We start from the raw sequence: 13,745 nt of genomic DNA, 5'->3' as shown, positions 1-13,745 counted from the left end.
GTAGACCAATGCTGGTCCCTAGAAAGGAGGGTTGAGGACCACTATAGGGTACAGCCTGATAGTAAATTCACTTTAACATGATTCGACAAAAACACCTGGCATTCATCCAGACTTTATATCCCATGTTGCTTCGTTCAACAACTGTTTTCCATTTAATTATCTGAGATTATCTCGGTGCTTGGAGACGTTTATCTGCTCGAGAAAACATCTCGTCTGTCGTCACATCAGGGAGAGGAGGTGAGAGTGATGACGAGCAGGGGAAAAAAAATAGATCCCTTGAAAAAAAAAAAGGTGGAATGTCCAGGTTGAAGGAGAGATGATTTTGGTTAAAAAGAAAAAAATACCCATTTATTCGTCGATCTTTGTTGCTACTCTCATCTATGTTCACCAACGGTGTGACCCAGAGAACAAGATCAAGGTATCCCAATGACTTTTCTCTGTCTGGACTCTTTCTTAGAGGTGAGATGATGAGCTCAGTCGTTCAGGAGAGACTCAAAGTAGAACCACTGCTCCTACACCCGGAGAGAAGACACTTGGCTCAGACCCAGGACACGTTGGAGAGATTATGTTTCCCACTTGGTCTGGGAACCCTTGTTCTTCCAGATTCATTTGGACGGACTGACGGATGGATGGAAGAATTCATGGATTATTGGATGGATAGATGGATAGATGGATGGATGGGTGGGTGGAAGGATGGATGAGTGGAAGAATGGATTGATTAGTGGATGGATGGATGGATGCATGGATGCATGGATGCATGGATGGATGGATGGATGCATGGATTATTGGATGGATAGATGGATAGATGGATGGATGGGTGGGTGGAAGGATGGATGAGTGGAAGAATGGATTGATTAGTGGATGGATGGATGGATGGATGGATGGATGGATGGATGGATGGATGCATGGATGGATGGATGGATGAATAGATGGATGGATGGATGGATGGGTGAGTGGATGAAAGGATGGATGGATGGATGGATGGATGGATGGATGGATGGATGGATGGATGGATGGATGGATGGATGGATGGATGGATGGATGGATGGATGGATGGATGGATGGATGGATGGATGGATGGATGGATGGATGGATGGATGGATGGATGGATGGATGCATGATGGATGGATGGATGAATAGATGGATGGATGGGTGAGTGGATGAAAGGGTGGATGGATGGGTGAATAGATTGATAGATGGATGGTTGAGTGGATAAAGGAATGGATGGATGGGTGAACGTATTGATGGATAGATGTTAGATAGATGGATGGGTAAGTGGATGAATGGATGAATGCACTTTTTACGTGCCTTTTTTTTCTTTTGGTGCCACAAGCATCCGTTTTGTTTCTCAGGCTTTATTTGTTTGAACCAAACTCTGCTGCATATGCAGGTATTTTCCCTCTGATAAAAAATAAAATATTCAAACTGTACGTCAATTGTAAAAATGTTTAAAAATATATTTTTCCTTTCATAAATCCATCGCCTCCACTCAAGTGTCATCGTTACAACTCGACACGTCAGAAAAAGAATCCGACTTGATGAGAGTCGCAGCTTGAACTTGTCATTTAAAGTGTATGAATAAGAGAGGATTGACATCAGATGGAAGCGACTGCAGCTGCTTGAACAACACAAACACGTTCCTGCTCATACAACATCCTCTCGCAGTCGGAGCCAGAAACAGCTTCTCGGCGGTTCCTGTGGATTACCTTTCTCATATCAGTGGAAATACTGGCCACGTGTTTGTGCGGAGGGAGCGGGAACCAAGTCCTTTTACGGATGAAGAATCTGAGCCGCATTCTTCGTCAGCTTTGTGAGAGAAAAGACCAGAGTTTAAAACCCTCGTCGCCTCCAGACACATCCTTCCCTGCCAGAGGTTGCACGCACCCACAGATGATGCAATTTATTCAGCTGGAAACCAAAAAAAAAAAAAAGACTCCTCATCTAGACTGTTAAGATCGCTTCACCAAATAACTTGAGGGATCTTTGAGTATTCATGCCGCGACGTTCGCCGGGATCTGTGCGTCTCTGTGCCAAGTCGAGAAAAATGCAAATGCCGAGCGCGGCTGCCAATCAACTCGCTGTAAGAAGGAAAAAAAACAAAAAAAACAAGAAAAGCTAGATGCTAAGTCAGAGTGACAGATCCCAGAAAATCTCTCGGAAAGAGTGGAGCAGCGGAGGTGGAGGGGGGCTATTATAGACGGGGTTCAGCTGTTGCTAAAGGGCACGTTATCAAACACTGTTGGAATCTCAGATTAAACAGGTGAGACTTGTTAAGCCAATTGTGGACGAGGAGACGTTTGACTGGTGAATTATTTATGAGCTGCTGCTCAGATAAGCATCCCAGTTAGAGACGAGCGGTGACCAGGGTTGACGAGCGTCGCGTTTTTATTTACTCTATTTTATCGTATTTTTCTAATAATTTCATACAATAACATTTCTTATTGTTTGCTCGGAGTCACTCTTACTTTGGCCCTTGAAAGCGTGAAAACTGTGTGTGGGCCCCAGGGTGAAGTAATTGCTAACCTTTGACCCACAGAACAACTTTAACCTCTTCAGTGCTGAAGAAAAATGCAAACAATAGTTGTAGTTGTAGTTAAAACTACACATGCTGTTAAAATTTGACATTTTCTTAGTTATTTTTCTTTTCTTTAAGGTTCTATTAATCATGATTTATTTTTTATTTCCATCCATGCATCTATTTCCTTTTCTCTCACTCGTGAACAAGACCCGTACATAACATTTTTATAAATACAAATTTACAAACTATTGGACCAGAGTTGCACGTCCATGCATCTATTTTATTTTATTTTATCTCACTCGTGAACAAGACCCTGAGATACCTATTTTAACTGAAAACCATGTTTTTATTTATTCATGTTCAAAAAATACGGTGGCTGGAAAGTACAAAACGCTTTTTCGAATAAAGTCACAAACTATTTTTGAACAGTCTTGCAATTTTCCATTTCCCTCACTCGTGAATAATACCCTGAGAAAGTTTTTACATAATTATTTTCCAAAAATACGGTGGCTGGAAAGTACAAAAATATTTTCTTTTTTTAACACATTTTCAAACTATTGGACCAGATTTGCAATTCCCATGAATCCATTTTCATTTCCATAAGTCGTGAACAAGACCCAGAGATACCAATTTCACAGTGAAAACCATATTGTTATTAATCTATTTAAAAAAACAAAAAAACAATATGGTGGCTGGGAATTGCAAAAACAATTTTGAAACAAATTTACAAACTCACGCAGCAAACTTAAAATTACACTTTCAATATTTAGAACAAACATTAAAACTAATTTAGGGAACGGTGAAGAATAAACAATTGAATCCCTAAACAAGCTTAAGAACAAATTTAAAAATTATTAAAGAAGGTTTATGAACGCTAAAAAGTGTACAGACTCAGACATTAATTAACTTTATAAAGTAAAACATATACATATACTGTATGTATAATTCAAAAATGTTTAACTCTGTGGCAAGACACAGCAAATTAGTTTTGGACATTCCAACCACCGTAAATACAGAAATAAAAGCTGGATGAAATAAGATTTAAATAAGCTGTATTTTACAAGGCAGAAATGACGGTCATCAAATAGTAGCAGAGACTTGTCAGCCACAGATCAGTGAGTTTATACCGGCGGTAAAACGATGCAGCAGCAGTGGCTGGCACAGCCTTCAAGAGGACACAGGTGTTGTTGTTTTTCTACTTCTGTCGTCAGGGACTCTCTGACCATTTTCACCAGATAAAAAGTGGCGGCGACGAGATGATCTTACCGCACACGGACGTTTTTGGGTCAGCGATCAGAAGACATTTCTTCCCCGTCTCTAAATGTCTGCGCTGGCCTTTAAGAAATGATCTTCCAGAAGGTCACTCCGGCGATTAATGAGTGAACCTTCGTCAAAGATCATGGAAGGAGCTGCAGTGGCATCAACACCATGAGTCACTACAGCGACCGAACGATGCCAAGAAGCCTCTGCACGACATTCTGCATATTTCTTTTTTGTGTTTGTGAAAATGAATACCTCCATGTGATCGTATCATCATTTTAAAGTTTGGCCAGAGGGATGCTATCGTCCTCTTGGTGACCAACAAAAACATTCACCATAATCTAAGGCCAACCATATAAGGATATAGTTTTGACTTTTTATTGCTGCTGTGAATGATTAGTAATTAGTATCAGCAGAACTATCTATAGATAACAATAAATTGTAGTTTAACAGCAATGGTTCTGACGGAGATGCACAAAAAAAAGTGTAGATATTTCTGTGACTTATTTAGGTTTAAAACTTAAAATACAGACATTCAACATGTAATAGTCAAACATATTGAAACTAGAAAATGTGCTCAAGCCCCACCCACTGAAAACATAATTGTTTTTCTGGAGATTCAATCTTGATTACCATAAGGTTTGGTAGAACTTTATTGATCCATCAGGAGGTCTCCTTCGGGAAATTGTTTTTTTCCAAAATTGTCCACAGCAAATACAGCATTTTTTTATAAAAAATAATCAAAATGAAATAAGAACAAGAAAAAAGAGAAATAAAGCGAAAGAACAAGATGATACAATCTAAGTCTAAATATAAAGATAAAGAACATAGACCAAAGAAAAATAACAAAGACCAACTCTGCTGTCAAGCATCGAGGTTTGTCACCGCGCGTCAGTAATCCTGGAAGTCCCCACCCACAAGGGAATCGTTGTATAAACAAAGCGTGATTACAGCTGGCTGAAGGAGGAGTGAAGCCATTATTAACGTGTCCGCTCTCGTAACCTATCGTTCGCCGAGATTTCAGACGAGGGGGAGAGCTTTATAAAGTGATATAAAGTTCCAAACATGGTCATGATGAGAGACTTTAACACTTGAAACAAGTTGCCCTTCAAGCACTGTTTTGGTATCGTTTAAGCAAGAGTATCATTTCTAAAGAAATGACGCCAGCATCGGACAGAACCTGTACGACACCGTCACTGAGCCGAACAGGGGGGAACAGTTCTGCCCTCAGGGGAGAGAACCAATAACTTTGTCTAAATTGCCTTGTCAACAAATAGATGGTTTCCAAAACATGTTCACTTTGTCACCGGCACTTTGATTCATGTCGAGGAGAAGAAATAGTATATATAAACAACAGCGTCACATGTCAATCAGGGATTTTTGCAAAAGCTTGTTTCATCCCAAATTAAATCAGTTGAAAAATGTTGTTCAATTAAAAAGTGGCTCAAACGCCCTCGAGAATTAATTTAAAACTAGCATTTTTATTTTTATTATTATTTTTTTTTTTAGATGGCGAGATTGTAAGCAAAGGAGTGGAGCGTGAACTCCCTCAGACTCCCTGAGGATTATGGGTGAAAACTGAGAGGAGTCTGGGAGGTCTGCCGTCTGGTGCCAGTGGCGGAGACAAACAAACAGGACTCTCATGAGACGCCACAGCTCCAGGATTAGTGAATCGGATAGTTTGCTTGGATTCATTTCAATTTGCACTTTAGCTCTCGACACACGCATGTGGAATCACGCTTCCACGTTTCTTCGCCTATGGCTGTTTTGAACTCACTGAAGAAGTTAACACAGTCAATCAACATCAGGGATTTGAATCTTGTTTTTCCTTTGGCTTTCAGCTCTAATTCATTTGGATGCTTGAAAAAACAAGGTAGCCGATGATGGGATAGATACGCATAATAGGACGTAAATGGGCGTAGATTTCGGTGCCGTACTTCAGTTTCTGTCTTACTTTCTCTTATTAAAATAGTATTTTTATTTATGTTTAAAACTCTGGTAGAAAATGCACTCGGAAAAAAACATATTTAAACTAGAAATTTGAGAAAATCAAAATAAATTTGGACCATTTTTAAATAGTAATAATATAAATAACTAGTAATGAATTGATGAAGCTTCATGAAACAGTTTCATGTTGTTTAAAGGTCAGTAGGTGGCGCCATGAGTTTAAAAAATTATGTTTCATTAGAACAGTTGTTCAAAACAAAGGAAAATAGTGCAGAGACCGCCATCTAGTGGACTCTGAACATAATGACGCGGCTTCATGAAGCTTCATCAGACCATCACTACAAAATAATAACAAAAATAAATACCAAAACATACATTTTAAGCAGCACCAAGTATGACCGTGACAATAAAGGATTACAAGGAAGGTGAATAAATGCTTTTAATTTGAAAATCTGATATGTATTTCCTACATCTGAATGCTGAAAACTACTGATGAAGCTTCATGAAGCAGTGACATGTTGTTTAGAGGTCAGTAGGCGGCGCCATCAGTTTAAGAATGATGTGATGTTTTATTAAAACGGTTGGATAATAGTGCAGAGACCGCCATCTAGTGGACTCTGAAAATAATGACACTGCTTCATGAAGCTTCATCAGACCATCACTAGCAATAACAGTAATAAAAATGATGGCCGTACATCGACTTATACATCAAGGTTTGGAAATTATGAAAAGGAAACTAGGAAAAAAGATCAACCTTAAAGCTAATATAAAAAAAAAAAAATTAAAATTGTATTTAAATATAAAAAAGATAATAAATATTTATTTATGAGGATGATTTATGTATTAAATATAAACATTTTCGCTTGTTTTATGCACCAGAACCATTTTTAAAATGTCCTGATAGTTCCTTTGCAGAACCTTTTCAGTTATTTGAAAAACAAAATCACCACAAACAACAGTAGCCAAATAAACTTCAGTTAAATACTTCAATCGCTTCTTAACCAACAGATGGGGATGTAAAAAATAGAAAAACACCTGTCACGTCACGGGAGAGAGAGATACAACTACAACAGTCCAAGTGTTGAACCCAACCGTGGGCGCTGATGTCGAAGTGCTACACCTGGAGAGGCGCAGCCGTCTTGACCTCAGGGCACAAAATAATGATCGTATAAAAAAGTGTTTGTGACGCTCGGGTTACTCTGAAGCAAATCTCAACCGGGGCAGAACCGGGAGCAGAACCTCCAGAAAAACCTCATTTATCTACTGACACACACACACTGGTCTCACTGGGACCTGCGGTGGTTGGTCCATGGCTAGTAGATTAAGAGTGTGATGAACCCTGAAGCTGCAGATGTCACGTGACGGCGCCGCCGCGAGCTGAGCTGCAGGACAAAGGCTCTCTCTCTCTCCAGGTAGAAAAACATGCTGGAACCTGCAAATCTCCGGCTGCCGGAGTCATCGGGCGTCTGTTAATGAGACATCTCGCCTCCTCCTCGCGCTGCCAGATCGACACCCCGGCTGCCAAGACTCGTAGATCAATGTGGGGCGGCGGGTTCCATGCCGAACAATAACTAAGGTAATGATCGGAAGGGAAACGTATTTCCTTTTTAAATATTTAGTGAAATTCTTTTTGCCGAGCCAGCTCCTAGTTTGATGTTGTGCTTGCATACGGCGCTTCGGTTTCCTCCCACGGTTGAGAAGCATGAAGGGGTCAACGCTAGTGTTGGCACTGACTTTTTTCTTGTTTGAAAAAAAGAATAATAAATAGAAAGAAATGCCGTGTGAATACAAAGAAAGTCAGGGAATTTCATTTTCTAAAAAATGTAAAAAATGTGGACAACAACCGCACAAAATAAAACGATCACCAACAAGAAATATTCTAAAATGTTAACGAAAAAAAATCTGAAATGTAAAAGTTCAGGTGAAAAAAATAACCCAGCAGTAAGAAAATGTCATCAAATTTACTTTTAGAACTTTACCTAATTATTGTATTAATTATATACTAGTGATGGTCTGATGAAGCTTCATGAAGCAGTGTCATTATTGTCAGAGTCCAGTAGATGGCGGTCTCTGCACTATTTTCCTTTGTTTTGAACAACTGTTCTAATGACACATAATTTAAATCATCCTCATGAATAAATATGTATTGTCTTTTTATATTTAAATACAATTGTTTAGAGTTGATCTTATTTCCTATTTTACTTTTCATAATTTTCCAAACCTTGATGTATAAATCGATGTATGGCCATCATTTTGATTACTCTTATTTCTACTGATGGTCTCATGAAGCTTCATGAAGCAGTGCCATTATTGTCAGAGTCCACTAGATGGCGATCTCTGCACTATTTCCCTTTGTTTTGAACAACTGTTCTAATAAACATCATTTTAAAACTGATGACGCCACCTACTGACCTCTAAACAATATGACACTGTTTCATGAAGCTTCATCAGACCATATAATAGTAGATTAGTGATGAGTTGATGAAGTTGCATGAGGCAGTGTCACGTTGTTTAGAGGTCAGTAGGTGGCGCCATCAGTTTAGAAATTATGAAATAAGTTGTTCAAAACAAAGGAAAATAGTGAAGAGACCGCCATCTAGTGGACTCTGATAATAATAAAACTGCATCATGAAGCTTCATCAGACCTTAACGAATAATAATATATAATATAATAATAAAACCGAGTCAAAATCTGATTTTATACCAAAATGACCAAAATATGTCGACTTTCTGTTAGTAATGTTGAGTGATGAAGCTTCATGAAGCAGTGTCATGATGTTCAGAGTCCACTAGATGGCGGTCTCCGCTCTCTTTTGTTTTGAACAACTGTTCTAATGAAACATCACATCATTTTTAAACAGATGGCGCCACCTACTGACCTCTAAACAACATGACACTGCTTCATGAAGCTTCATCAGACCATCACTATTTTCTATCTTTAAGCGATAAATTCTACGATGAATTCATTAAAGACGAGCATTTCTCTGTAAAAATCATATTTATTTTCCTTAGAATGTCTAGTGAGAGCAAAACTCTGTTGGAGTCTAAAAAAAAAATTGTTCCGTCAGTACTTGACAAACGAGTATAATTACAGAAGCACTCAAGTATATATATATACTGCATTAGTAAACCTTTTACACTGGCCTTCAAACTATATACATCTTTGTGAACAAGAATCTGAGCAGTGGCTCCAAGAAGTAATACTAGTTTATGGAAGTTGGTATCTTAAGTAGACAGAAGAATAAGTGAAAGATCAACACCAGCACCAGCACAAATGTCACCCCTCAAAAGACATGAACCAATAACAATGGCATGCAAGGAAAGAGAAAATATCCATGTTTGTTATTCATAAGGATTCTTCTACTGTCACATCAAACACACGGACACAGGTGAGGCTCATCTAGACTGAAATTCTAGATTCATGATCCCGCCCCTGCTGGCCCGTTCCATCGCAACACAATTCACCGCGACGCTTCCTTTGATAACCTACTTAGTCACGACAAACAAAAGAGCTCAGAGGAAATTAAACACTCGCTCTTCCATTTCAGCGCCAGGATCTCGTCGCTCAGACTCCACCACGGTTTGGCAGCCGAAACGCGACGACACCTGAGCTGGTGTCAGACACCTGAAGATTCATTTTATTTTTTTTTAGCTCACCACGATTCTTATCTCTGTGGAGGCGGTGAACACAAAAGAGCGATTCAAATTCATTTTGGACGTCGAACAAGAGAGCACCTTTGTAGGACGTCCAATTGGGAGGAGACCCGGGACAAGGTGGTTAAAGATACCTCAGGGATTTGCTGGGGAGATGAAAGTCTGGACCTCGTTGCTTCGACCCATTCTAGGATAAGAAGTGTTTTTTCCAAATAATTGTCATTTTTGAGGAGACTTACTTTTTTTTTTTTTGATTAAATAACAAAAATAAATGTGTAAAATCATGGCAACAGTATCTGATAAGCTCAACATTTTAATAATAGACGTATTTAGTCGTCAATGGCTCGATTAAAAAAGGGGTCGCGAGCATCTGACCATCAATGACCTCCAGCACGAGTCACCTGCACCCGAGTCGGACCAAACATCGTCCGGACCAGGGTCACTACAAAGAGATATTTCCGGCTGCTCAGATGTGGGTCTGATGTTACAACGCTAACAGAACCTGGCACCGGCCTGTTGTGCGGGATTATTACCGAGGAGGTTTGGTATGTGCTCTTGGCTGCGCCGGGTTCATTGTGTGACATCATTTGGGAAGAATATCCTGCCAAAGTTGCTTTTTTTTTTCTCTCTCTCTCTCTCTGCCTGTCTCTTCATCAGACTCTTTTTGTCTGTGGGTTGATAACTTCTTCTAAGTTCTGAGAAAAGGCGTAATGGGGGTCACAGGGATGTCAGGACACGGCGATCCCATCAGCGATGGCCATGAAGGAAACGTCGTGATGAGATAAATAAGAAGGTTGGAAAAGGTCATGAGCGAGGGAGACGGAAACAACTCCAGCGAGCACTCAAGTTGAAATCACAACCGAGGAATAAGAAAAATCAAGTAAAGAGGATTTCAATATAGTTCAGTATCTCCCTGGAACACATGATGTAGACCAGGATTTGAACCCTTCTGTTGTTCCCCCCAAAAAATTGTAAAAATGTTTTTTTTCGGGCCTTCGGGTCACCTTGACCCTGATATAACACAAGGGATACCCCAAACACATTTGTTTTCGGACCTATGGATCACTTTAACCCTAAGATAACACGGGATACTACAAACACGTTTGTTTTCAGACCTTTGGGTCACCTTGACCCAGAGATAACACAAGGGATACCACAAACACGTTTATTTCCAGGCCTTCGGGTCACCTTGACCCAGAGATAACACAAGGGATACCTTAAACATGTTTGTTTTCAGACCTTGGGTCACCTTGTCCCTGAGATAACACAAGGGATACCACAAACAAGTTTTTTGTCGGGCCTACGGGTCACCTTGACCCAGACATAACACAAGGGATACCTCAAACATGTTTGTTTTCAGACCTTGGGTCAACTTGACTCTGAGATAACACAAGGGATACCACAAACATGTTTTTTGTCGTGCCTACGGGTCACCTTGACCCAGAGACAACACAAGGGATACCACATGCACGTTTGTTTTCAGGCCTTCGGGTCACCTTGACCCTGAGATAACACAAGGGATACCACATACACGTTTGTTTTCGGGCCTTTGGGGCATCATGACAAAGACACACACAAGGGATACCACAAACACATTTGTTTTTTGACCTTTAGGTCACCTTGACCCTGAGATAACACAAGGGATACCACAAACAGGTTTGTTTTCAGACCTTGGGTCACCTTGATCCTGAGATAACACAAGGGATACCACAAAAAGGTTTGTTTTCAGACCTTTGGGTCACCTTGACCCTGAGATAACACAAGGGATACCAAAAATAGATTTGTTTTCGAACCTTCGGGTCACCTTGATTACGGAAGGATTCAACTATACAATCAACTGCCATCGTTAAATTTAATTTTACGACTGTTTGAAATAATACTGTTGACTTCCGTGTGAATAATCTTCTTTAATCGTCGTAATAACTGCAAGGGTTCGAACTCATCGCACTTCAAGGAGCTGTTTTTCACAGGTTCGCTTGTTTCTCTCATGTGTTTACGACAGAAGTCCGTAGAATCAACGCAACACGTCTGTTGCCAACATGCAGCGTCGGGAGGTTTGGCAGGAGCTGTGTTTGTGTGACCGGCTCACGGTCTGGACGCACTTCAGTCGCAGCCCACATCTAGAGATCCCTCCTGAAACTAGAACAGTCTGAAGCTATTTACAGTGTCAAGGTGCAGTCGGTGGTTAAGGGGGGCGGGGGATTAAGAGCACAGGTGCATGGAGAGATCAAAGGTCGACCACATTAAACATGACCATGATCATAACTGGAGTAGACCATCTTCAGTTTGATCAAGTCAAAAAAAAAGGCAAATTAACGACCAACTCAGAAAGAATAATAAATACAGAACCTCCGCTAGAAATATGAGATCAAAGACCAGCGCGAGTCTTCTGCTCATTTCAAATTAGAGAGAAGTCTATCCCAGCTAGTAAGGGCGAGAGGCAGGGGACACCTGACTATCAAAGTAAGTAAGTAAGTAAAAGTTTGAACAATCAAACCCAATACACTGTTAAAAATACGTACAAATTTAAAAACTCTAAAAAGGTCTTGAGACAAGTAGGAAAAAGTCTGCACAAATAAGAATGTCTTAAGATGTTTCTTGAAGGAGTCAGTAGATCATCAAACACAGAGTGAGAGGAAGATCGTTCCAAAGCTTAGGAGCAACAGTCTGGAAGGATTTCTCTCCTCTGGTCTTGAAGCGTGTTCAGGAACCATCAGTAGATTCTGATCCACAGACCTCAGAGCCCGAGCTGGGGTGTAAGGCTGGATCAGATCATTGATGTAAGGAGGAGTCTGACCATGAATAAATCTGAAAGTAAGAACCAGAATTTTAAAGTTGATCCTGAAAGAAACTGGCAGCCAGAGAAGAGTTTTAAGGATCGGGGAAATGTGAGTTCTTCTACTAGAGCAGGTCAGAATTCTTGCTGCAGAGTTTTGTATCAACTGCAGGAGGGACGGCTCCTAGGAAACACATCGTGAGTCATGCTCACCGACGACCGAAGTTAAGAACATCTGTTTGAGTTCAATTCTATTTTAATGATAATTTTGTATAAAGTAAATTAAATTGTACTTCATCACTGTCTCCTTGTTGATTGTCTTTTCGGGTTTTGGTTCGGCTTTTATGATTCCATCTCTGTGCAGACAGAACTTAATGATGCTGCTGTGGAAAATGGCTCATGGAAAGCTAATTAAAACATTGTATATATATATATATATATATATATATATATATATATATACATACCTGTTTGTTCTTATAATGCAACTGTTAAAGAAGTGTCCACATAAAAGAGCGATCATAAATCATTCTGCTCAACTGTGGATCGGGCAGGTTTGTCCAACGACTAATAACGGAACATGCTGGGAGGAGAAAAGCCACTGATTTAATTTCAAGAGTACAGTGTCCTTGCTGGCTTTATTTCTTCACAAACGTACCCAGTGTCAACTTTCTTTCTCAGGGGAGGTTGTTATTTATGCTGCATTTTCTCTCGTTAAGCGGTTTACACGTCGTTTGTGCTGAAAATGACAACTTTCTCTCGCACTGTGGAGGTATTTGTAGGTTTTTAAGCGTCTTTTAGGACAAAGATGAAGACAACTGAGCCACAGTCGCTACATTAAAATGAACAAACATTTTATTTCTATAGCTCTAAAAAGGAACCGATTACTCTGAGAATAATATCAACCCTTTGAGGGTGAGTAGAAAATGATTGTTTGAATAAAAGTGCATCGAAAAAAAAAAATCAGTTTTATCCAAAGATGAAGACAACTGAGCAACAGTCGCTACATTAAAATGAACAAACATTTTATGTCTATAACTCTGAAAAGGAACCGATTACTCTGAGAATAATATCAACCCTTTGAGGCTAAGTAGAAAATGATTGTTTGAATAAAAAATCATCGGAAAGAAAAAAAAATCAGTTTTATCCAAAGATGAAGACAACTGAGCAACAGTCGCTACATTAAAATGAACAAACATTTTATGTCTATAGCTCTAAAAAGGAACCGATTACTCTGAGTATAATATCAACCCTTAGTCGACATGAGGGCGAGTAGAAAATGATTGTTTGAATTAAAATGCATAAAAAAAAAAAAATCAAAATCAATTTTATCCAAAGATGAAGACAACTGAGCAACAGTCGCTAGATTATAATGAACAAACCTTTTTTGTCTATAACTCTAAAAAGGAACTGTATACTCTGAGAATAATATCAACCCTTTGAGGGCGAGTACAACATGATTATTTGATTAAAAATCAAAATCAATTTTACAAAGATGAAAACAACTGAGCAACAGTCGCTACATTAAAATGAACAAACATTTTTTGTCTATAACTCTAAAAAGGAACCGATTACTCTGAGAATAATATC

At 39.4% G+C, this 13,745-nt stretch overlaps 1 protein-coding gene across 5 annotated transcripts in view; it reads right to left on the bottom strand.

Moving 5' to 3' along the window:
- Positions 1 to 13,745, bottom strand: part of npnta (nephronectin a) — a 56,751-nt gene that overhangs the window by 42,216 nt on the left and 790 nt on the right. The window lies entirely within an intron of this gene.

This window comes from Callionymus lyra, chromosome 1 (assembly GCF_982586985.1).
Source record: "Callionymus lyra chromosome 1, fCalLyr1.hap1.1, whole genome shotgun sequence".
Taxonomy (NCBI): domain Eukaryota; kingdom Metazoa; phylum Chordata; class Actinopteri; order Syngnathiformes; family Callionymidae; genus Callionymus; species Callionymus lyra.
Note: the sequence above shows the minus strand (reverse complement) of the source record. Positions and strands in the feature narration are given on the sequence as shown.